This window comes from Triturus cristatus, chromosome 1_1, assembly GCF_964204655.1.
Source record: "Triturus cristatus chromosome 1_1, aTriCri1.1, whole genome shotgun sequence".
Lineage (NCBI taxonomy): Eukaryota > Metazoa > Chordata > Amphibia > Caudata > Salamandridae > Triturus > Triturus cristatus.
This window is the reverse complement of record NC_140579.1, coordinates 825,461,855-825,487,155: the sequence shown is the minus strand read 5'-3', so window position 1 is coordinate 825,487,155 and position 25,301 is coordinate 825,461,855. Positions and strand designations below refer to the sequence as shown.

The 25,301-nt window shown below is 47.5% G+C and overlaps 1 pseudogene across 1 annotated transcript in view; it reads right to left on the bottom strand.

Annotated features, from left to right (window-relative positions):
• The window catches only part of LOC146871127 (acidic mammalian chitinase-like), a 285,562-nt pseudogene extending 266,765 nt beyond the window's left edge, over positions 1–18,797 (bottom strand). Inside the window, exon 1 of the transcript XR_014979029.1 lies at positions 18,779–18,797. The product of XR_014979029.1 is annotated as an acidic mammalian chitinase-like (transcript). The remainder of the gene's footprint in view (positions 1–18,778) is intronic.
• Between the last annotated feature and the right edge of the window lie 6,504 nt (positions 18,798–25,301).

The following is a 25,301-nucleotide window of genomic DNA, read 5'->3' as shown; positions in this document are numbered from 1 at the left end:
GTAGACCAATCACCACCGTGATGGTCTTCAATGCTTGGGGCGATAAAACACGGACACAGGCCCGCAACGGCAGGGACACTCTCCGTTTTTACGCCACTCTGAAGCCACGTAGTTCCCTCTGAAAAAACTCGGTGGACTAACTGGGCTACCCCACTGGTACCCCTCAGCTGTCCGCGGCCAGGACCAGGCCCTAGGTCATCCAGGTGCCACTGGTCCTTGCCTAACCACAGAGTGGGGTGTAGTAACCCCTGGCACATAGCAACCATTCTCCACTCTACCCCTCATCAGGGCAGTTCTAAACTGCCACTGATCCTCCAGCCTAGTGTCTGTACCCTGAAGCTGACCAAAAGTCACGGGTGAGGCTCTCCTCCCCCTACCTCTTCTTCTAGGGTTCCGTCCTCTTTTCCTCCGAGAAGCACCCTCATAACTCAACTTTCCCACCAGCTCAGGACCTCTCCCTGAGAATTGGTCTCCCAACCTAGGGCTTAACCCCTCAGGTTGCACCGGGGTCAGAGGCGAGGACTCCCTCCCTCTGCACCCCCTTCCAGAGTCTGGCACCCTCCCAACTGGAGTGGTGCCCCTAGCAGCTACATCGGTCAGGACACTGTTTACAGTCGTCCTTCCCACCAGGTCAGGCTGATCCTGAACCTGGCCTCCCAACCAGGGGTCTAAACCCTTTGGCTGAGTACTTGCCCGGCACTCCAGGACTTCTGGGGACTTACACACCATCCCCCCGAGAGTAACATATGACTCATATGTTGTATGAAAGTCTGCCTGGCGCAGACCTCCCGTCCCCTGTCCACCTGACAGTGCGCGAAGATCCCCCAGGACAGACGTGTGGTCACCATGGTCACCTCTAGGAGACTCAGCCCTCCCGGCTGGTCCTTGACCCACTGGCTCCTCCACCGGGAACACAGCCCCATGCCACTCCTCTCGCTGGACTCCTGTACCCTCCCTACTGGAGCGGCACTGCCAGACATCAGAACTACTGGAGCTCTACTTACAGATGCTCCAGGTTCTCCATCCGCTAGGTGATCCTCCTCAAATGGACTAACAGGACAGCCTAGGCCCCCAACCTGGTGTTCCCTGAAGAAACCATCCAGGTTCTGAGACTGGGTTTCGGGCATCTGGGGACTCGACGTCACCCACTCACTCCTACTCCTCTGATACAGGACGTGAGCCCCTACACCCCTCTCACTACTCTGGGACCTAGCTGGGCTACTCTGAACCTCTTCCCCAATACTAGACGGGAAGATACCTGAGCCACTACTGTTGGAAGTACTCTCCCATACCCCATCAGAACCTTTGGCCCTTTCCCAGCGGTCTGCTTCATCTGCAAGGTCCCAAGGACAAAAATAGTCATACCTCAACAGGTGTTGGCGCAACCCTGGAGAACAACTACTGAGCATCTGCTCTTTTGTAATCATATTGAGCGCCCCATCCAAATCCTGTTCCGGGTTAAACGCCAGCCACTTCACCAGTGCATCATGACAATCATCCACAAAAAACCCCCACGACCGGTGAGACAGCTGCTTCTTACTGTCCCTGAACTTCAACCTGTACTCCTCCTCTCGGGAACAAGGTACCATACTCGGGGAACTGGGAATGGGACATCCTGCACTGGACTCCATATCGCTGCCACCACTGGACTCTACCCTCACTGGTGAATCAAGAAAACCACAACTGCGCTCAGGGGACAACTTACCCTAAAGAGCTAGTTTCTCTCGGGCAAAGGCCCTCTCAGCCTCCGCCATCTGTTTCTGAGCTAAGACCCTCTCGGTCTCAAACTTTTTCTCCTCCACATTCAGCTGCGCCATCTCCTTGGCATGCTCTAACCTGAGCTTCTCCATGGCCAGCTGATGCTCCCTTTCTTCCCTCCTATCTACCCACTCCTCTGGGGACAGCGAAAGGGATGGGGTGCTGCTCCTGACACTGGACCCAGCAAGGGACTCCCTATCTATGGGGTCTTCACTATCTACTGGCGTCTCTGTCAGGTCACTTTCTTCCTCCTCTTCAGATTCCTCAGGGCTCCCCTCAGACCCACCACCCTCTTGGCGTGTGGCCCGGGCCCTATCTTCCTCACTGCGCTCACGTTCCCATTCATCCTTTTGCCATAGGATCAGGTTGTCCCTCAGTTTGGACTGGGTGTCTGACTCACCCACCTCTATGTCTCTCTCTTCACAGAATCTGACCAACTCTAACATACTGTATCTAAACAGACCACAGAAATTAAAAGCTGGCTCCATTTTGGCGGACGTTCTCGAGAAAAGTTCAACACAAGGAACCTGGGTGTCTGAGCTAAAACAGGAGTACACAATCCACAAAGGACACCTTTAGGAGAGGAAATAATGGAACTCAAAACAATAATCCCCAAAATGTGATTATCTAAAATGCAGCGTTTTGTAGTGCAGCCAGTTGCTGCTGCGGTACAGCGCAAACGCAAGTCCTATCCCACCGCTGATCACCAATGTTAGAAATGGGATTTCTGGTTGGCTAGGGCTTGTGCCAGAGCCAGGCAGAAACCACCACTCTAGTCAGGGCAAGGAAGTTACACGCCAAAGATAACCCCTGCTCACCCCCTTGGTAGCTTGGCACGAGCAGTCAGGCTTATCCCGGAGGCAATGTGTAAAGCGTTTGCGCGCGCACCCAGCAACAACACCCAAGGCCCACCACAAAAGAAACTCCACACAAGGTATTATATAAAAATAGCCTTTGTATTATACCAAAACACATTAGATAATATTCACACAATTTACACTGTGCCAACTGGCACGGGCAGAATTTACAGGGGGATTATCTACATGGGACAGGGCCTCATGGTCCACTGTCAGGAATAAGCACTTTTAGATCTAACACTTGGTAGGAACAACACTTTAGAACATAGCACATACAATCACTGTAGCACCAATTAGAAAATGTAGCGCACAACCAGTAACCACTGGTAACAGGTAAGTACCACCTACGCAACCCTAACCACCTTAGGAAAATATTACGCAGGGAACCATGAACTTACTAGTTGTAACCTATACTAGGAAAAACCCTCTCCTACGCATAGGCACAGTTAGCAATAAACATAGCACAAAGGAAAGGCACATTGCGCAAAAGTACATATATAAGAATCACCAGGTACCCTAGGGGAGGGCACAACACAGGGAAACTGTCCCCAGGCCAACTTGGCCTCTCAGGGGCTCAAACGCCCTTTGTCCAGCAGAGTGAGGGCAAGGCTGCGCAGGCTGCGCAAGCCAGGAGCAACTGAGCACAACCTAAACGTTGCAGCTGCCCACTAAGTGCTGGGCAGCTGGGAAAATGCTGGGGCACCACTGTGCCTTTTGAAACATATGCCCTGCGTTGGAGCCTCTCTGGGCTCCGAACAAATGAGGGGGGCCAACGTTGGAGCGCACTCGCGCTCTTAATCAACCAATGCGGTGCACGTTGGAGCCCTCTAGGCTCTTTACCAAGAATGCCCCCTCGTTGGAGTCCCGCTCGGGGGACTCGTTAACAAACAATTTGCCCCGTCGCTGGAGCCTCTCTAGTCTCTAAACAAACAATGGGGCCAACGTTGGAGCCTCACCGGGCTCTGGACATGCCTAATGCCCCCATACGTTGGAGCGCCACTCGCGCTCTTACAACAACAATGCGGTCCTGTAACGTTGGAGCGACCCCCCTATCAGGCGGGGGCCGCTCAAGAAGTAGGCCGGTCTGGGACCGGCACCCACAGCACACGCACAGAGTCCCCCAGCCCTTCCCTACTCACCGGGCTGTTCTCTGGGGACTCCGCTCCTCTGCCGGCAGCACTTCTGGGTCGCTGGAGCGCGGGGTGGGCTCCCGGCTGCTCCCTGCTTCCTTTGTCAGCGCGGTGTTCTCCTTCACCGACGGAGGCGGGGTAGGCTCCCGCCCTTCGTCTGGACTCCCGACTTCCTGGTTCCCGTCGCAGGAGCGCGGGGTAGGCTCCCGTCCGCTTCCTGTTCAAGTCCCGCCCACGTCCTCACTCAGGCGCCTGACTTCCTGGTTCGCCCGCGTTCGTGGCTCGGGCCGGCGGCGGTGAAGCAGGGACAAATGAGGGGTAGGCTCCCTCTTACTTGAGATGGATAAGCGGGGTGGGCACCCGATAACTAAATAATTAAATAAGCGGGGTAGGCTCCCGCGTAGTGCACAGCATAATCAGCGGGGTGGGCTCCTGCTCGATAGCACAACCGGGGGAATCCCTACGTCGGGATTGCCTCGACAAGGTCCGCCTGCTCAGCGCTGCAAGCAGCCACGGGACGCGCTTCTTCGGGGGCGGTTAAAGAGCCAAGCGCTCTAGTAAAGTATGCAAAAGCGCCCCCAGGGTGCTGGAGGCAAAACGGTCCAGGAAAAGTCTTTCAGCAGGCAGGGGGGCAAGGACTGTGCCCAGGGGCCAGCTCACAGGGCCCTCCAGCAGGGAGGCAGTCCCCAGTGGTGGTCTCTCCTGGCGCCCAGCAGCAACAGGCCCCCTCAGGTTTAGGATCAGAAGAACTTTTACATGGGGTCACAGCCCCTTCTTATACACAGGTTTACTTTGTCTCAAGGTCCAGGGAAGGGGCGAACCAGTTACAACTGGTTCCTGAGCACTTTGTTTTGCTCAGCCCCTCTCCCTATTCACAGAGCAGGCCAGGGTCATCAGTCGCACCACAGGGGGCGGAGCCAGCATTGTGTGGGGAAAGCCCAGCCCTATTCAGGTCCCAGGTGTACTCCTCCCACCCATCTGGCTGCTGATCTCCCAATTCACCACTGGGTGACTCATCCTGACTCTGGGGATTCCCTAGCCCATCACATGACCTCAGCCAGCCAATCACGCGCCAGGCAGTCACTGCACATTTATGCCAGCATCTAGAAGTGGCACTTCCACACTAGCTACATGGACACCGCACACATCATCGCGCAGCATTTCATCACACGAGTCTGCACATACCAAACTCGCACCTGCACTCCCCACGCATCAGGAACTACCAGGGTCACACACATTCCCCATTCATTCCTATGGGAGGGCAGGCCAGTCTAACTAAACCATACCCAGAGCGCACACGCTTTCCACTGGGACACAGTGTGAAAGCGCCTAGGGGCCTAAAACCACTAGTCCTCCATAGGGAAAAAGCTAATATACTCGCAAAAAGTTTAGGGGTGAACCTGCCAGAAGGGCCAAGTCCAACAGTGACCACACAACAGGGGAACAAGCCTGGGCCCCTCTGGGCCCGTCTAAAACAAATATGGTCATCGTGGGAGCCACATGGGGCTCTGAGCAATTATGCCCCGTTGGAGCCATACGCTCGGGAAATCAATGTGCCCCCATGGAGCGCCCTGGCTCCTGAAATACTCATGTCCCACTGGGGCGACCAAGGGCCCTCTGGCCTTTGAAACAAATTATGCCCCACGAAGGAACTGAACTGCTCCTTCAACGGCGGAGCAGCCCGCTGCCAGCTGGGGCCGCTCGCGAATTGAGCACTCACCGGGACTCTGGGTGGGGACTCTGCTCCTCTCCCGGTTGCTCTGCGGCAGCCCACGGGTCTCCCTCTTCACTCCGGGAGTCCCGCCTGGAGCATCCCGGGATACCGGCATTCCTCTCTTCACCCGGGCCCCTTCCTGGGACCCGGGACTCGTCACCAGTACTCGGGGAGGCGGGGTAGGCTCCCGTCCTCCCCCAACACGCAGCACAGCTACCGGCCGCACTCTCCTTCACCCGGGCCCCTTCCTGGGACCCGGGACTCTTTAGACATACGCTGGGCTCCCTCAACTCACGGGAGCCCCGCGAGGCAGGCACAGTCTTCCGGGCCGCTTTCTCCCGGTCGGGGGAAATGACGGCAAGGCCCCGCCCCTGTCCCAGGCAGACGTGCCTGGCTTCCGGTTTTCGATCGGGCCGGCGGCGGTGATCTTCTTCGGCGAACTGAGGGGTAGGCACCCTCGTTTGTTTAAATGAAGAGCGGGGTGGGCATCCGCGTTAATTACGGCCGATGTCGTGGGGTGGGCACCCACGCACAAACAAAATAATTAAATAAGCGGGGTGGGCACCCGCGATGATGCTCAATAAGCGGGGTGGGCGCCCGCGATTAAAAGACAAAAATAGGCGGCCATGCGGGGTGGGCACCCGCAAAAAGACACGATACGGGGGAATCCCTACGCTGGGGATTCCCTCCAAGAAGATCGCAGCCCAGCGCTGCCAGGAGGAAACACAGCGCCCAGCAGATAGTGAAACAAAGCGCTCACCAGGCACTAGGGATAGAGGCCCAAAGTCCTTAGGAACACTTGAATACAGCAAAAAGGTCCCAGCCAAAGATATCCTCAAAGGTGCTGGAGGATCCCTCAGCAAGGCAGAAAGGGTCCCCAGAAGTCCTCCAGGCATCCAGGGGCAGGGCAGGGCCCAGGGAGGCAAGCCTTCCCCTGAGCCCCAGCAGCAGCACGCCCCTGGTAGTTTCTAGTCCAAGAACAAGAACATTTTCATGGGGTTACAGCCCCTCTTTTATACACAGAATCCTTTCTCTCCAAAGGTGCAGGGAAGGTGCGAACCAGATGCAACTGGTTCCTGAGCACTTTGTTTTGCTCAGCCCCTCTCCCTATTCACAGGACAGGCCAGGGACATCAGTCGCACCACAGGGGGTGGAGCCAGCATTGTGGAGGGAAAGCCCAGCCCTATCCAGGTCCCAGGTGTACTCCTCCCACTCATCAACATGCAGCTCTCTCCATTCACCACCAGGGCAGACCCAGCCTGACTCCTGGAGCCAGGCACACCAGCCAATCACAAGCCAGACAGTCACTTCATATTTACTACACAGACGTGCCAGCTTCTAGGAGTGGCACTTCTACACTAGACACAGTAACGCCGCACACATCATCGCGCAGCATTCAATCTCACGAGTTTGTACATACCAAACTCGACCCTGCACTCCTCTCACATCAGGACTTAACACAGTCACTCAGATCCCGCATGCATTCCTATGGGAGGGCAGGTCAGTCTCACTAAAACATACACAGAGCGCACGCACTTTCCACTGGGACACAGTGTAAAAGCGCCTAGAGGCCTAAAACCACTAATGCAACATAGGAAAAAGGCTAGGATAAATGCAAAAAGTTCTAGGGGTGAGCTTGCCAGAAGGGCCAAGTCCAACACCATAAAAAATAAAAGGTTTAGAAATTCTCACATTAAAATACTGCCCTCACCTTGTGGCCCAGTTCTACCATACTATGTCTACCATAACTTCTGCTGCTACTTGAAAAGCTAGAAATTAGGGGGCAGATTTACAACTTCTGGCGCATCTCTGCAAATCAGCAGGGATGCGCCAGAACAGATGCGGCACGTAACCCCCCCTTGCGCCACCACAGATGCGTCACATTTACAATGCAGCGCACCATGGTGCAAGGAGGGGAAGATGCGTGACGCATCTTGTGGCGTACGGGCGGCGCATTGCTGGAGTCGCGTCACAAGCGCGACGCAACTCCTGCAATGCACAGGGGCCACCCATACTTAACGTGGTGCGTCATTCCTTACGCCTGCTTCAAGCAGGCGTAAGGATTTGACTCAGCAGCGTCGTAAATCTGACTCAGTGAAATCTTGTAGATTTCACTGCGTCAGTTTTACGGGGCTTTCTTGCGAGGGAACGCCCACCCTGCAACATAATGCCCACATGAAACCTGACGCAGGTTTCATGTGGCGCAGGGCTTTACAACGTGACGCATCTGCCTAGATGCGTCACTTTGTAAATAAGTCGCAATGTGGCGCATGGTTTATGCCGCCGCTGAGTCACAAAAGTGACACAACGGCGGCGTAAAAGTGTCGCAAGGGGCTTGTAAGTCTTCCCCTCGATGAGTAATGAAATAAAGGCGATGCAGAACCTTATCAAAAAAACAATAAACTCAAGTGTTGCTGTTCATATTTATTGTTGTGAATCTTTTTTGGTTCTTGCCTAAAGCTTTAAGCTATCTGTTGTAGTATAACTTTTATAAACAATACCAGTACTTACAGTGCGCTTGGACCAGTCGATTACCTCCTAATGGTTGCCTTTCTTTTCAATCTAAGTGTCTTGCATGTTACTCAATGGCTTTCCTGATTCTTTTGTGTTTGACCCTATCGTGAAGCGTGGCTTCATTACCATCCTTTTGATTGGGTGACTTGTATCCTTTCACTGCACCACATCGGGAAACTATTTTTTTCTTTTAGCACTAAATAAAAGTCCATGTGTTTTCTTGCTCTCATGTGTGCTGCTTCTCCCTCGCATCTCTGCTCCACCTTCTGTGTTGCTCATGGTTCAAACTCCTCCAGTGCTCTACAACTGGTCCTATCCTGCTTGGCTTATATTTTTCATTATCCCCCAGCAATCTCCCCCATTGCTCAACCGGCTCCTCTTTTCCGCCCGGGGTGTTTACTTTTTAACCCCAGGTTACTACTAACATGGCCAGACTAGCAGTAGCGGGCACCGGGCGTTTCCACGGTGAGCCACCAGGGTGAGGGGCCGTTTTTGTTACTGGGGCCGGTTTTGCAATATCGGCCCCCTGTAACAAAAGCAGCTGCAGTGTTTTCCCTGCACCCCCCCCCCAGCCCTGCGCGGCCGGTTCGACTTAATTGCCAGGGCCGGTTTGCGATCCCAGTCTGGCCCTGACCACTAACCCATGGTCCAGGCTACCATTGATCCCCTAGCCCCCCCCCCCATCCCCAACCCCACCCCTGAGGCCAGTCCAACTCAATTGCCAGGGCCTGTTTGTGTTCCCAGTCCAGCCCTGAACACTAACCCATGGGCCAGGCTACCATTGATCCCCTGCCTCTCTCCCTATCCCGCTCAGTTTGTGTGTGTATGTGTGTGTGTTTGAAAAAACGTGTTAACTCCCCTATTCCCCACCCAGCTCTTTCATTGCCCCCCCCCTCCCTCTTGTTACCGTTGCTCGACAGCATTTACTTTTTAAATTCCCCAAACCCTTTGCATGATCCACTGGTACTCCACCCTCCCTACCTATCATGTGTTTTCTTAAATTTATTATAGAAGAGGCCCCGGAAGCTGCAGTCTGCAGCGAGGCCACTCATTCTTGGAAAAAAAAGGCACGCAAGATGGTTGTCCATGAATGCACATACATGTGCATGCATGGTGATAACGTATATAAGCCATTACACTGAGGCCACCAGAGGGCCTGCGTCATTGTTCTGGGCCTTTATTTTGCGTGTGCCTATGCCCTTTTTACACCATTCATGGTTAGCTTATGGTATCCTTTGGGCCAGTTTCCTTCGGCCATTGGTTTCTTTTGCTCTGGTAACTTTCACCATTGGCTTCAGGTATTGTCAATCACATTTTGTTTCAGTCCAAAAGAGAGATTTAGTTTTACCATTTTTCCATTCCAATTGCCATCACATTTAGCCACATCCAAACCCCCTATCCACGTGCATTAGACACTATGGGAAACCAGGAATCCCGAAATTAAATATATAAGTATTTCTCTATGGTGCATGGGTCCAAACTGAGGTGGAATGGAGGACAAAAGAACAACGGGTTGGAACGATACCCCAACCCACTGCCAGTAGTTAGATCTATTGCAAGCATTCCTCCAAACACCTTTTTTGTTTGACATTCCTTACATTGTCACAATCCCAGATGCTGGGGGATGTCTGCAGTCTTAATCTCTTTTTTTGTACTTCAAGGTTAGGCTTGCTCTGCAGGCATATGACCCTTTTCATCCCATTGCATTAGTTGCTCTCTCCCAACTAATAATCCCTCCCTCTAGCCCAGGCAGATCATATCTAGCCTCTGCGCTGTGTATTCAACTCCAGAGCACCCATCCAGAGACAGGGAGATGCTTCTGGCAAAGATCCTTGCCTCCTAACTCATGCACAAGCAGTGAAGATTCTATTCACAGATGCGAGGGATGTTAAATAGTTGCATCACCTCCTACATTACATATTCGTTCCACTGATGTACTCCAAACTACACACCAGCGAGGATGCACAAGTACGGGTTAGTGGAGGAACCTAGTTGAAAATGCTGCCAGCACCCAATGTCTGACTTTATGCATCTTACTTAGGCCTGACTAAGATGGCAGTATGGTCGCTCCCTCCCTCTTGGTGGTGTTCATGGCCTAAGTTATAGGTATTCCACCTAACATGAGGTGCTTTAGTGCCACAGGGCTCTTGCTTGCAAAGAGAAGAATGGTGATGTTTTGGGGCAGAGGTCCAAAGCCCACGTGGATGCGGTGTCTCTCAAGCATGATTTACTGCAATAAAACGTGACACCTAGGTAACGCTTCTTCAAGCCACATCCCATCTAAGGATATATGGAACCCTCTTGAGATGTCACTGATCGTTGACAAGAGATAGTGAGTCTGGTCATGATGGGGAGTCTGAAAGGGGAGGCGGGTTCTTCATAAAGTTACATTGCTATGGGGGGCAGATGCCTATTGGCTGTTCCTGCACTGTAGATAATCTATTATGGATCACAGTTTGTGGGTGTGTCTGTGGTGCCATCTAGACTCGTGTGGGAAGGGTTTGGTTTATACAATTAAGTCATAGGGAAGTTATCACCTAATAGCTCATAGGGGCAAACTGATTTCCCCAAAGGGACAATTCATGGTAGCTACCTGCGCGGTTCATCCATAAGATTCATTAGATTTGGAAACTTTGCACTGCTATACCAAAAAATACCTGGGAACAAATGGACATCGGAATGTTCAAAGTGCCAGTAGATAGATCGAATTCGATTATTTATACCTCATTTGAAATGTAAATAAAGGTTTTGAAATAGTTGATTTGTGTCCATTTGTGTATGTGAGCTTTTCAATGAGGTCCCACGACGCATGGTTATGAGTAACCAATGGAAAACATGCTTACTTGAAAAATTAGTGTCTCTATAATTTGGTATGTTTCGATCGTGACATTATTGTTTTCCATCAATCAGTGGTTAATGCATCTTTCTGAGTGTGTTTGACATCTTTGGTGACCATGTATTTTAATTCCTTTCCATGTCTTGCTGCAAATGTAAACACAAATCAGACACAAATCAGCGCAAAATCTATTTTTTCCCTATTTACCTTCCAGCGCTAAACTTGTTTAGCGCTGGAAATAACGGAAAAGTCATGCGAATCAGCGTATAGCATTGCTTTGCATTGCTTTGCCTCATGGGGGCATACCAAGGGGTGGTTCCTGGGCGTTCCCATTCAACCACCCAATGTTTCTCACGCTAAACCCAATTTACTAAATGAAGTAGATTGGGTTTAGCGTGAGAAAAGAGCGCCCTTTTCATATAGGGGCACGGAAGGAGAAATGTTTTCCTTTCTCCTTTCCGCCTTTGCATGTGTGCTGCACTGTGCAGCACGCATACAAAGTGGGAAAAACTATGCATTTTGTCTGGGCATCATATATGGCTCGGACTAATGCAGTCATTACACCTTTTTAAGGGAACATTCATATTGTTTCAGAGTGATGTTTTCTCCTGTTTGATGTTGCTTGAAAGTCACACATTCAGCATTGCCTCGGTCCTATTAACTTTTAAGTTTCGGCACCCATTTTACCTAAAATTGTGATTCATTTTATACATTGTTGTTGACCCGCCAAGTTTATTTAAACTGCCGACAGTTCTCAGATGATCTCTGGACACACTGTTTGCATCAAAAGTGTGCCAACCTTTAACTCCCAAAACTTGAACGTGCCTTAATTTGCATTATTTTTTGTAGGTTTGATAAAATACTGTGAAATGCTCGTTTTACGTTTTTTCACTACTTTAAGGTTTTTTTGACATGCGTTTATTAATTATTACTGATGAGACATTTTCATTCTGTGCAACTAAGCTATGTGAGTTTGTTGTAAAGCTGTACAATGGTTGTGAGCGCCTAATAACAACGAGGTTATGATGTGTACTTCAGAAATTAGTTAACAGACAGAATTACACAATTCCTTCCAATAGCAAACAAGCGGCTTGCAGACTTCCAGTTAGTCAAGCATGGTGTTGTGAAGGCAGAACGGAGTGCAAACTACAGTGAGACAGATTCCTTTCACGGGTTAAATCCCCCTTTCACCAGTCCACAGCTGCATAGATATAAAGATAAACTGTGGAACAGCTAATGGAAATAATGTTGTAAAACTCATGTTTGCTTTAATTTCTCTTTACCATTTTGGCCCTCATTAGGAGTGACCCGAAATAATACCTGGTATTGCCCCCCCCAACCCCCACCAATTGGAATTGGACCTGGTAATTTTGGGAGTGGGGTAATAGAAGGGATTTTACATTTTATAGAAGAAAATGCCAGAATTGGCTTACTCTTGCTGATTCCTGTATGGCTTCCAGTAACGACTGGGTGGGGCTATCGAGATTCCAATAATGATAAAGTGGGGGCCACGAGTTCCAATAATGATTAAGTGGGGGTCCTCAAAAGTCAAAAGGTCAAGAAACGCTGGCATAGGGTGAGCTAGGATTAAGAGTATGGGAGTGCTGTTGCTCGCTGTGGCCTCCTTGTACAACGTACTGTACATTTAAAGGTAGCTCTGAGTGAGGTAGGGTTAGATATGGGAGCATGTGAATACAGCACCCTCTGTGACATTCTAGTGCAACATACAGCACATTCAAAAATAGCTCAGGTGAGGCAGGGTTAGAAGTATGGGAGTGCCGCCACCTGCTGTGGCATCCTAGTACCATGTACAGGACATTCGAAGGTAGCTTGGGATGATGCTTCCATTGTTCATGTGTGATGTCGACCATTAAAGCCAGGATGCCAAATAAAGATTCTGTTGTATTTTAACATTTAGAATTTCTGACTTTTGGTTGTTTGCTTACAATATAGCATGTATTTGAAACTCAAGATCACAAAACAGCATACAAATCAATACAAAAGAAAGATAAGCATGAAACCACCAAATACAATCAACAGATAAATACATATTTCTATTTGAAAATAAAGAAATTTAAAAAATGAATATACAATTTCCGTACTCACATTAATCAATGTTTAAAAAGATCGGACTCAGTTTGGATACCAAGTTTTCCCATTAAATTACCAACAACTATTCAAACTGTTTCAAACTTCAGATACTCTCTTAAAACAGTATCAGTAACATATATAATAACAGGAACTGTACATAACAAATGTTTAAAAATCATGCAGGTGTAGTGATATCAATGCACAATAAGGCACATTTTCCCTAAATACTAGGACAATTTTCAGAATTGCCACACATGAAAAATCCTAATAATTGTCCATGATAAATATCTAAATATTATGCAGGATTTGTAATACAAAGTGTGGTTCAGTCTTGCTCTATTTTCCTCTGTCGTTTGATGGTCATAAGCACCAGCATGGTGGTGAGTTGGCAATAAATAGCACACTTGTTAAGGCTTGCCAGGCAACCGAAGTCTAAAGCCATTTTGAGAGCGCTATGGGTGTAGGATTCTTAAACAATTATTGTGAAACAACTGTGCAGCCCTGGCTGGAATTTTGTCTGAAAAACTATGGATAGATTGCTGAAAGACATGCAGTCCTCTAGGGTAGTCCAAAAGTGAGCTTAAACAGTGGTGTAGCAAGTGTGGGGATGGGAGGGGGGTCTGCCTGCCCTGGGCGGCATGAGTTTTGGGGGTGGCGGCCTCCCCCCGCTCTTACCTTACCTGGCGGCAATGGTAGTCACCCCCCCACACTCCTTACCTGGTGCAAACACAGTGACTGCCATGGGCGGCCAAAGGGCTAGCTACGCCAATGGGCTTAAATCATTCTTTCATTAAAATGGACAGCACTTTTTCTGTCTGTTAAACACAGGATCTCCAAATTTTGAAGGTATATAGAGTTTGCTTTGAAATAGTGCCTATTTTTGAAGCTGAGAATTCTTGCTAAATATATAAATTGGCCACTACATCATGCCACACTTTAACTTGCAACAGGACTCATCCGACAAAGCATATAAATGTCAATTGCTGGCTATTGTGATACCCATCATCAAAAAATTCTAGTTAGGCTTACCCATCTGCTGGTTAATGTTCACCTAGCTGTGTAAACAGCTTGGGAGAGCCCACCAGCCTCATTCAACCAGCAGTCACAATCATAATCCCACATGTCAATGAACATAACATGTTCACCTTTCGGAGGAATAGAGTTCAACACAATACTGGCCTCACCATCATCACTAGCGGAATCCCTCTCCGGTCTCTGATGGAATCCTCAAATACAACTTCGGAAGGCACCTAGACCATTAGTTGACCTTCCATGCCTTCCCAGTAGAGTGTGAGGCTCTTACTCTGCCATTGATTAGATATTGACAATGCACTAACATAGCATAAAATATATGATTGTTCATTAGCTGTCAGCGAGCCACTGTAACACAAGTGATTTTCAATGCACTTATAAACTTTTGGACTTTTTAAAAAAAAACTAGTTTCAGACTAACTCTTTGCATAGAAAAATAAGAAAAGACGAAGTACTTACAAGATGAATGAATCATCATGATGAAGAAACCTGGGGAGGTAAAGCAAAACAGTTAAATCTTTCCTATTGACTTGCACTGGTGACTCTGACTTATTGTTGGTAAAACTGGACTTTGCTGAAGTTAGCCAATATAAGGGGATAGCAAATAAGGCCTTTCATTTACACTAGAAGATTCTCTGTGAAAGTAACGTGTTGCATCCAGTGGGCCTACCCAAAGGTAAACACTTCTGTACTTTCGTGAGAAGACTGTTTTCCTGTCCAGCAGCAGCATGTCTTGTAAACTTATCGCTTCTACTAAGTCCCTTATACACCAGAGGAACAGACTCTTCATGAATGAAGGTACGCCACTCAGACGGCACCCTATTTATTTTAGATGGAGGAAGCAACTTCATGCACGCCCGCACACACTAAAATACAACACTATCCTTTCTGTAACAATCAAGACAGACTCCAAAAACATACAACACAACAACCAATGGTGCAATCCAAAAAGCCAAAGCTCCTACTGCACTTATCCTATCAATGTAAGAAGCTCTCCTCGCGTGGAGGTTACAGAATCTCTTACTTTACTACAGGCCAAGTCCCACTCTCCTGCAACTTCCTAAAGACTGAATCTCCCTGCAACTGGCTGAATACCACACACTTTCCTTCACACACAGAACAATGAGAACAATACAACACACCTTCCGCAAATCCATGAGTACAGCATGGCTCACTAACAACACACAACACAAACCAAGTTACTGGAGTAGTGTTGCACTCGGATTGCATAAAAAGGTTACTTCCCTTGTTCACTTAATTCTCCAATGATTGACAGGTCGACCAGTTAAGGCTTACTCTAGAAATGAGATACACTGTGATCCCACACAAAGACAGTAACTTATTAGAATACATTGTTTTAAAAAGGAAATGTAGGGCATATGATATGTTCCACAATAAAGTAGTCTAGAAGCTCCTGTCATCTTCTAGGGTTGAGGTATGACTCCAAACAGCTTTATACCAGTAATGCAGCAAGATATCCCAATCTAGATCACATGGGCATCTGTGTATAAATGGTGTGCTAAGAATCAGGTTTATGAACTTGTGTTTATCGTCAGAAACATTTGGTCCCATTTCTCATACTATGGCTTTGTTTACAGGCCCTCTACAGTGGAACAAAAATGTGAGGCAGGACATTACAATAAATCAGGTATTCTAGGATGTGTCTATATTGTATCTCCTTTTATTACAGGCCCTATTTGCAGAGCAAGTAACTCAGTAGGTTAGAGCCAGGATGTTAAGAATTTGTCAAAAAAGATCACAAAGCACTAGTATATAATGAGCTGTCATAAACTCTCCATCCAAAAAAAGAACCAAGATTTCGACCCATGTAAAATGAAATTTTAAAAAACCATTCAGTGACACCTTGAAATCATCAAGTCCATGACATGGGCCCTACAGACTTTTATGAGACCACCAGATACATATCCATTTGGTCTCCAAAGTAAAATGTTAAAATAGAGGGGCTACTCATTCTGGGAATGAATTAGCACCTAAGTTAAGACCCATGAAGCAAGCAATTTTTATGGTTCCTCATCTTGTGAATGGTTGATACCAGTTCAAATTTTCTGTGTTTGTGGGCCCTCATGAGACCCTCAGATTTACTCTTAAAGTCCAGGTGCGCCTAAAAAGTTCAGTTTCTTGCAGAGAAACAATTTAAACTGTTTTTGATTGGCAACCCGTGTTAGCAAATGGACCACCCTTAGGTCAGAACAAAATTGAAAATGCCCACTTGTTTCTCTGAAACTTGTAAACACAAAGTGATTGTTGATACGTGATGGTTCAGAGCAATAAAAGAATCATGAGAGTTGCAAACATCCAATGTCTCATGCAGGTCTTCAGCTGTCTTGTGAAACAGAAGTCTTTGGTTTGAGCTCACAGGATCTGTTGAATCCATAGGGAAGAGTTGAGAGATACAGTAAGTCCCACTTATCGCTCATGGAGTTTATGATGTGTGCATGCAATCACTGGCCTCCAAGAGCTTTGAAAATTCAATGGAGATTCTTAGAAGGTTCAGAGGAGTTCTAGTTGCAAAAAACATCCCTATGTTGGAATTAGTGAGAATGTGAGAAAGGGTAAAAATGAAACAAAGAGAAATTAGTGAAATCAGAGCAAAAACGTTAGAAAAAGGAGCAAGGTCAAAGATTGTGCATAAAGGTTGTTGGGGCATGCAGTCCTGTGTACCAGCAAGGAAATTGGGAGGGAATGCAATTTTTGTTCATTTTACCAGTTGCACCCACTTGGAACTGAGTTCAAATCACATTTCCTCTGGTATTGGCATGTTCACTTACCAATGGGGTTTACCTTGTGATAGCTGGCTGTGAAACCCAGCGACCAAGTGGTAAAAATACATGCAAAAAAGTGCAAAACCTGTTTCAGGACAGTTCTCTGAAGCCTTTGGTACTCAATGTCAGCTTGGTAATTCCTGTAACAAGCATTGCTCTTGACCTTGTAAACACAGAAGCCAGATACTACCGTAAGCACACTGAATTTCCAAGTGCCTTTTTTGTAGGGTTTGACCTACACAGAGTGATGAGATTCTAACAGTCAAAGCTTATTCTTGAAAGTTAGTTATGGCATGTGAAAACTCAGATACAGTAAACACTTAAATAATTCATAATACATTTGATTGTCCAAATAGCTCTAATTATTTTAGTAAAGAATGTAATCACTTCAAATTTAATAGGTCAGTAAATGTTGGATGGTTAACAGTTAAATTACAATGTCAATTTGTATAGAGGGTCGCTGGCTTTTTTCCAGGTTTCCCACCAAATTGCATAGGAAGGGCCAAGTGCAGATCAGCAGGTTCTGGGCACCCTGCGTGATGTGCGGTTTCAAAACTGAGAATGTCAAGTGGTATTGCATGATTTTCTTATGCTTATGTGTCTGCTTTAGGCAGGAGCCCATGCACGGTTGGTGGGGGTGTCTCAGACATTGCATTCATCATGCATTCTTCCTTTGCCTGTCCATCCATCCTGTGCTTGGTTCAGGTGTGTCACCCAGGTTCTGGTTTGAGATAGGATTGGCACAGAGTTCTTGCAGTCAAAGTGAACAAGAGATCATAGGTGTAAGGAGATGTGTGGTGTTTGCGTAACACCAGGGTGGTTATGCAGGAAACAGCAGCTGTAGTGATGGGTGACCAAAGGTGTAACCTGGGAGAATCCACGGCACGACACATTGATGTGCTTCAGGGAGATGGCAGTGCCGAGATGGCCGTGTACATAAACAAGCATTTTCAATGCAACGGTCTCGGCATTGTTAAAGTTAGAGCTATTGGCATTGCTCATGACAATGCCGTTTCTTTAAATGTTTTAACCCCTTCAGTGCCCATGACGAGCTGGACTCGTCATGGGCTGCGGTGGCGCTGTGCCCATGACGAGTCCAGCTCGTCATGAACTCCGCCCGCTAATGGAAGGCGCGGCACTGGGCGGGGAAAGGGGCGGGCATGCAAGGGGTTAAAAACAAAAACATAAACAAAAATAATATCATGAGCAATGCCAATAGCTCTAATTTTACCAATGCCGAGACCATTGCATTGTAAATACTTGTTTAGTGCTGAACTAGACTGAACTATTGACATCCAGGGTCACATGCCGGCAGCAACAGATGCGACCCAAAGAAAGTCGAAGTGAATCGCTGGCTCTGTCCGAGAGTCGAGTCTGGGATGTCCGACAACAATTTTGTGGGTGGGGGCAGTCTCGCTTGCTTTGCCGACCTCGGGCGTACAAAAATTGACTCTTCCCTCATGCGACTGAATTCGGCAAATAGCAAAGGAAGCCAGCGCCGGGCATTTTAACACTTTGTACTATCTTACCAGCTAGGAGGTGACTCGCTGGTCTCAGGCCCCCTCAATACATCGTGCCACATCTGTTTCAAAAGCGAAGAGTTACGATAACGTGAGGATATCACTGCCGCTGTCCCACCAGATCTGCAGAAAATCGGCCCCTTCTAGGCTCCTCCCTGCATTGTTTACAAGATGCGACGGGTGCAAGCGGCAGCCCCCTTTCGAGACCTAAAAAGGGGCTAGATAGAGAAAGGAAGCTGTAGATGGTCATACCTTCCACAAAAGCGAGTAGCACCAGCTGGGCTAATAGACTGTGGGAATAGGGCAATAGCCTGTAGACGACAGGTACACCAACAAAAGATTTCTAGGGCGTTTGTTACTTCTCAAGTGATACTAAATCCCTGTATTTTCCAACGTCGTAAGCAGTTCAAATCTTTACCCACCGGTCAGAAACCTCACATAAGTCCAAACTGGAGCCTAACATTGTAAACTTGATCGCTGGGAGCCGGATCACGGGCACCAGCAGACAGCTGGAAAGACACATAGTGAACGACTCGAACTCACCTTCCTCGCCGTCGTACATGTTGGCGGTGTGAGGGGCCCGGGGGCTGAGGGGTGGTGAAGATTTTTATTAAGGTAGAAAGCCAACTGCGCACTGCTTAGTAGGCAGTCCCCACTGCCGGCCGGGAAAAAGCGAGCAAAAACACTAACGCCGCACAGGAAATGACGTCCCGGCGCTTGTTCGTAACGTGTACACTTTCGCCCCGTGAAGTTGCGCGCGCATCGCAACGCGTTGCCTGGCTTGGACCAGCGAGATTGGATGAGATTTTCTACTACGTTGAAGTTTGTTGTTTACTCATCACCTTTGGACCTAGAGGAGAGATACGCTAGAGACACCGTCTTCAATGTGAATCTGCAGAGATGTGAATGGCAATACTTAACTCGTGTTGCTTCAGAGTCCTAAAAAAAAAAAGCCGAGGGCACCGGAAGACCCCACCGCCTTTCTCCAAGGCAGAGCAGAAATGCCTCGGAGAAACGCAGCGTCCTTTTCGGATTCGGGGGCGTGTTTTGCTGTTGTCTCCTCCTTGAGACTTCTCGCAAAAAACACGCCCCCCGATCCGAAAAGGACGGGGCCTAATCAGAGTGACTGACCTCTTCTCCAGTGGCTGGCCAGCATTTACGAGGCCAGCCAATGGAGAACAGGGGAGAAGAGGGGCTGGTTCAAGCCCTTCTTCTCCAAGTCATTAAATCTCCGACTTCCGGTTCTGCCTTTCGGCAGACAGGTAGTCCTCGACCTAATAAAGGAAAATATACCCGATTCCGGCCTCATTAGAAGTGAATGGGAGAAATACATTTTCCCGATTTTTATTTTTTTTTTAAATCTCCCACCCTTCTCTTAGGAAATATTGGCATGTATGCCACACAACACACAAAACCATAATATTGGTTTTGGTGGTAAAATCATAAAACTGGGCATACTCATAAATTCCACAAATGATATGTTTTATTATTAGAGTCACGTTATTATTGGTCGGATTTCTTAGATCCAATCAAAGGCAGTATGAACTGTTCTGATTCTAACATGGGCTTTGCGTAGACGAGTCATTACTCTAAGTAATGGGCGTCTCCTTCTTAAGTCCATTGGCTGTGTTAGGGGCGGGTGAACGAAATGATCGCTTGCGATTGGGAGTGAGGGTAGCGGCCATCTTCGAACGGGATGAAATGGCTTATTTTAAATACCGGATTAGTCACATTTTAAAATTGCAATCTTGTTAAAAAAATAATAACGATAACACATTCTGATTGTGTAGCTACAGTCACCGGTGACTGTAGCTACTGGTATGACCTGTGACCCCGGAGCAAAGTTCAGAATTATTTAATCTTCAGAAGATGGCGGCCCTGGCTGTGCCAGGGAATGACTGATGACGGCCGCCGCACAACCTGCCCTCCAGGTTCAGTCATGGGGGTGCACTATTGCCCGGTTTGCCGACAGACCTCCTTCACTGGCAAGGGACACTCCTACAGCAAGAAGCACCAGCAGAAGTTGAAACAGGCGCTAGGTGGCTTTCTGCTCAAGGTACAACGTATATGCTATGTTGGGCGTGAGTGTGCCGTTCTTGTACAGGTGTGTGGTGTCTTGCGTACCTATTTTACGTGATTCCTCTGCTGTACAGGTGTATCGTCGCTGTACGTTTGGCTCAGAAGGCTGTGTGTTTATACTTAGTTGGCATGGGGGTGCATGGTTAATTCATATCCGCCCTCTCAGGAATGTTGATATGTCATTATGGGTCTAGTGCGGGGATTCTATAACGGTTGTGACAAGCGGTTCCTGCTGGTTGCTGGACGTGTTGTTTCCTTACCACTTCAGTAAATAATATATCCCGGAGGAATTGCATAACAATTTTGGCAACGATTATACTCGCGCAGTGTTTTTGTTGTTCATCTCGTCATCCTGCTGTGTTCCCTTTCAAGCTTCAGCTTTGCTGCGTACCTTCAGCTTCGTTGTGGTCTGGTGAGTGGGAGACCAACACGCATTTCCAAATTACCTTACTTTCACCTGTGTTTCGGCTGGTGAATATTTAAGTGAAGACTTGTGCGCAGATCGCCTCACGGTTTGTTTCGGCTGTACATCTGTTTCCATAAGGGCCGCGCACTTTTACCGCCATCTTGGGAAGGCTGTGCCAGTGAGTTAAACGCTGTGCTGTTTCAGCTCTTCAGCAACCACATCGAGCACTTAACGTGGCCATCTTGGAAGTGACTTTAGATGCTTGCGTGCGTCATAGCGTGAATTAACTGCCGCAATTGGGTCACCGTTGCAGTTTCAGCTCTTCGATTGCGTCCTCATTCACGCAACGTTCGGCCGTCTTAGAGGTACATTTTGCTACTCGACGTGCCGCCAATTTGGGCATCAGGTTTGCAGCATAGGTGCTCTAAATTACACAGAAGGAGTCTGTTGGCAATGTTTTCTTCAACGTGCGAAACTTCGGGTGTTTCGTCAGCTGATCCAGGATTCTTCTTCCGACGGCTGCGCGTACTGCTATTCCTTACACCTGATTTTCTTTACTAACTGGCACAATTTATTACCGCAACTGCAAGCACGTGTCAGTTTCCTAAATTACTAAAAAAGCCGAGGGCACCGGAAGACACCACCGCCTTTCTCCAAGGCAGAGCAGAAATGCCTCGGAGAAACGCAGCGTCCTTTTCGCATTCGGGGGCGTGTTTTGCTGTTGTCTCCTCCTTGAGACTTCTCGCAAAAAACACGCCCCCCGATCCGAAAAGGACGGGGCCTAATCAGAGTGACTGACCTCTTCTCCAGTGGCTGGCCAGCATTTACGAGGCCAGCCAAAGGAGAACAGGGGAGAAGAGGGGCTGGTTCAAGCCCCTCTTCTCCAAGTCATTAAATCTCCGACTTCCGGTTCTGCCTTTCGGCAGACCGGTAGTCCTCGACCTAAAAAGCACTATTAGCACTCATGGAGTCGAGAGTCACAGGGGCCCATGGGTAACCACAACATATGCTTAGTCTATGAAAGTTGATGAGCAGTTCTGCGGTGCGAGGTCCGGCTCTGCATCTTCTGATGGGTCAATCCACTGACTACAGATAAATCCTGTCAGTCTGTTTCATCTGAGGTCTAGTCCCGTTGTCTAAGGCCCGCGGCTGTGTAATCTGTGTGACCTCAGTCAGCAGCGAAGTCTCAGAGGCTGAACCTGTGAGATAGCTCTGGTGCGTCTATCCTGATCTTGTACTTTGTGTATCATGGAGCGACAGACAAGACATCTGATGCCTGAGCCTGGTCTGTGCAGCGCGACAGATGTTCTGTCTGTGCCAGGTACTTAGGCTCTGCATCAAATGAGGAATAGTTTATAAATGTAAATGCACATTTGACATAGACGTGGGCAATGGAAAGTCGTCTGTGGAAATCATGTTCCAGTAGAAGAAAAGGGAACAAGAAACCTTTATTTTTTTTAATTGTACAATTGCCCAACTTTATGTATTTGAGAGCGAAGGTTTCCCAATATTTCCTCATTTTCACGGAAGTTGCCGTTGTGGTTGCTTCTTTTGCAGCTCAGAGCTGTCTCCCGTGCAGGGACCTCCGCCTCCCAGTGTTTAAATAATCCTCCGGGGTTTAAATAAGCCCCTATATCTATTGAACTACAGCACACATAATGCACAATGTAAATAAGGCACACTGACGGTTAGAGTAGAACCGAAAACTGTGACTGTATTTGTTAGGGGTCCTTAAACTAAAAATAGTTAGAGGTAGAGATCTCTAGGTTATGTTCTTCTGCGCATTTTATTTGATTTGTGTCGTGTATTTAAAAGACTGTTTCCATAAGAGGCTACTTTAGAATGTCTTCCACATTCCTGCTTCTAAGCATCGTATTAACAAATCCTCTCATCTCTGACATACAACCCTAATATCACCAACTCGGAGGGAGACAGAACAGCATCCAGGCCGCCTTTGCACCTGGACCGAGATCCCTCAACTTCCTGCTACAGCCTCATCTGCGAATTAGAAATAAACTGTGAGCTATGAATTTCAACCGCAAACCCTCCAAAGGACTGTTGTACTTCACACTGATGGTGACCATGCATAGGTGTGTTCTAAGTCACATGGACAAGAAAGATGATTTGGTTTCCTCCTCTCATCTCTCCTAGGGAATTTTTCATATTTAATTTTTATAAAGCACGACGTATGCCCGATGGTGTCTTGGCACTGGAGTTTACGGAGAGAGAAATGCAGCAAATGAGGATAACTAAATCTGGGATGAAAAAAGATACGTTTTAAGATGGTTCCTGAAAGTCGTTTAATTTGACTGTCCTCTAAGGTGCAAGGGTAGCTTATTCCACCGCTGGCAGGTGGAGAATACAAGACTTCTGCCACCCCATGATGCCTTTTGGATTCTAGGAACACTGAGGGCCTTATTCACAGGCCCATTGCACAGCTGGTGCGTCACTTTTATTGACACACCAGCAGCGCAATGGTCTTCCCAATATTTACAAAGCCATGTAAAGTCACCCTTTGTGACTTTTCATGGCCCTGTAAATATCTTTCCTTTTCACGCATAACTCTGCGTGAAAGGGGCGTTCCATGGGTGTTTCTGTGGGTGTTCCCACTCAACATCCATGGATCGTGATGCATTTCCAGATTTACAACATTTTGTAAAGCTGGTAATGCGTCAGAATACTCTGGGGAGGCGTAAGGAGGTGCAACGAGGAGAAATACTTTTATTTCTTCTCGTTATTTCCTCTTTCTATGCATGCTGCATTTTGCAGCACGCATAGAAAGAGGAAAATGCCTTTTATGGTTGTTTTTGTGCAGGAAGGTGTGCCTTGCTGCACAAATGCAATCATCCCCACAGTGCAGGCGCATGGCTTTTGTTTGTGCACAGGCGCAGGGAAGAAGGACAGGAATGTGCCATATCTTGTAGATACGGCACTTTCCTGCCCATTCATTTTGGTGCACAGCAGGGAAGAAGGAAGGCTTGCTGCTGTCCGTCACAATCTTGTAAATACAGCGCTCACTGTTTTTGAGGTTGTCGGGTGAAGGTGTTTTCTTGGTTAAAAACCAAGACAATTTGTTCTTCAGGTATGCAGAAACAGTAAGATGAGAGCTTTATGCGCTACGCGCAAGGCTTTGATTGCCACTCTCTGTTTTAAATGGAGCCAGTGAAGCTCCTCCAAAACACTGGAGACTGGATCGAATTTTCTGATGGTTGGAGGAGAGGTGCAGCAGCATTCAGCACTCTCTGCAATTTTTTAAGGGAACCTTGTTGCTTGCCCGAATAAAGAGCATTGCAGTAGTCCAATCTTGACAGCACCAGAGAAATAATGATCGAATTCTGTAATTCTGGTGGGATAAAAGTGTTACATCCTGCTTTTCCTTCTTCTCTGTCCTTCTTCTGTGTTTGTTCTAAGCCCCTCAGCCTCTATCTGTGATGTCACCCAAGAGTTCCTTTTGTGTATGTTTGATTCTACTGCCAGTTAGATCTGAGGCTGAGCAGCAGGGCAGCTGCTCCCGGTGGGGCTTAACTGGGTTTTAAACTGGGCCTTAACTGAGCTTTAACTGGATCTTAACTGGGGCCTGTATCCTGTACATTGACTCCTGTTTAATGAGAATAAACCTATATCTGGATACAGCAACTCAAGGACCCATCATTTATTTTTATGAAATGTTACACTGGCGTTACTCAATGATGCTTATGGTATCTTTTACGTTCTTTTCTGGTTAATGTCAGAATGCAGCAGTGTCACTCTGCGAATGTTCATCGTCCGTGGCAATTTCTTCTCAGCATTTGCAAGTCGTTTCATCTCTGTCATTCAGAAGGACCGAATGGTGTATACGTTTTATTATATTTCTGTACCTGTGATTGTTGCAATGATTTCACCAGTGCGATGCATTTGAGACTCACACATCAAAAAAAAACAAGGAGGAGATTTGATTTGATTAACCTTGGATCTGCCACGTGTTTAAAAGGGTGTGTGATTACCTGAACTCTGTGCGCTCTACTTAAAGTACTTTAATCGACCAACTCTTCAAATTCTACAAACTTTTACATATCTGAGAACGAGATCGCTCATGCTCATTAAATGGTACTGTTCGCAGAGGGCAAGAAAAGAAATCTGTTTTATGTATTGTGATCTGTTGGTTGATCTGCTACAGTTTAAAACCCAGTTAAGCCCCACCGGGAGCAGCTGCCCTGCTGCTCAGCCTCAGATCTAACTGGCAGTAGAATCAAACATACACAAAAGGAACTCTTGGGTGACATCACAGATAGAGGCTGAGGGGCTTAGAACAAACACAGAAGAAGGACAGAGAAGAAGGAAAAGCAGGATGTAACACATCTCCCTCCTTGACAGAAATAAGAGACAGATGTGAAATAGAACATACAGCAGAGATGGAAGTAACACAACTTCATCTTCATCTGGTAACGTTTCGTGAATGGTGTGCCAAGTGATAAGAGTTGTGGTGTGTTTCCAACACAAGATTGTAGGCAAAATCTTCACCAACCAACACTCCAAAAACATTACTAATACATAACGACTTAGTACCGGAAGTCCGCAGGAAGAAAAGACATAGTGGTTGGC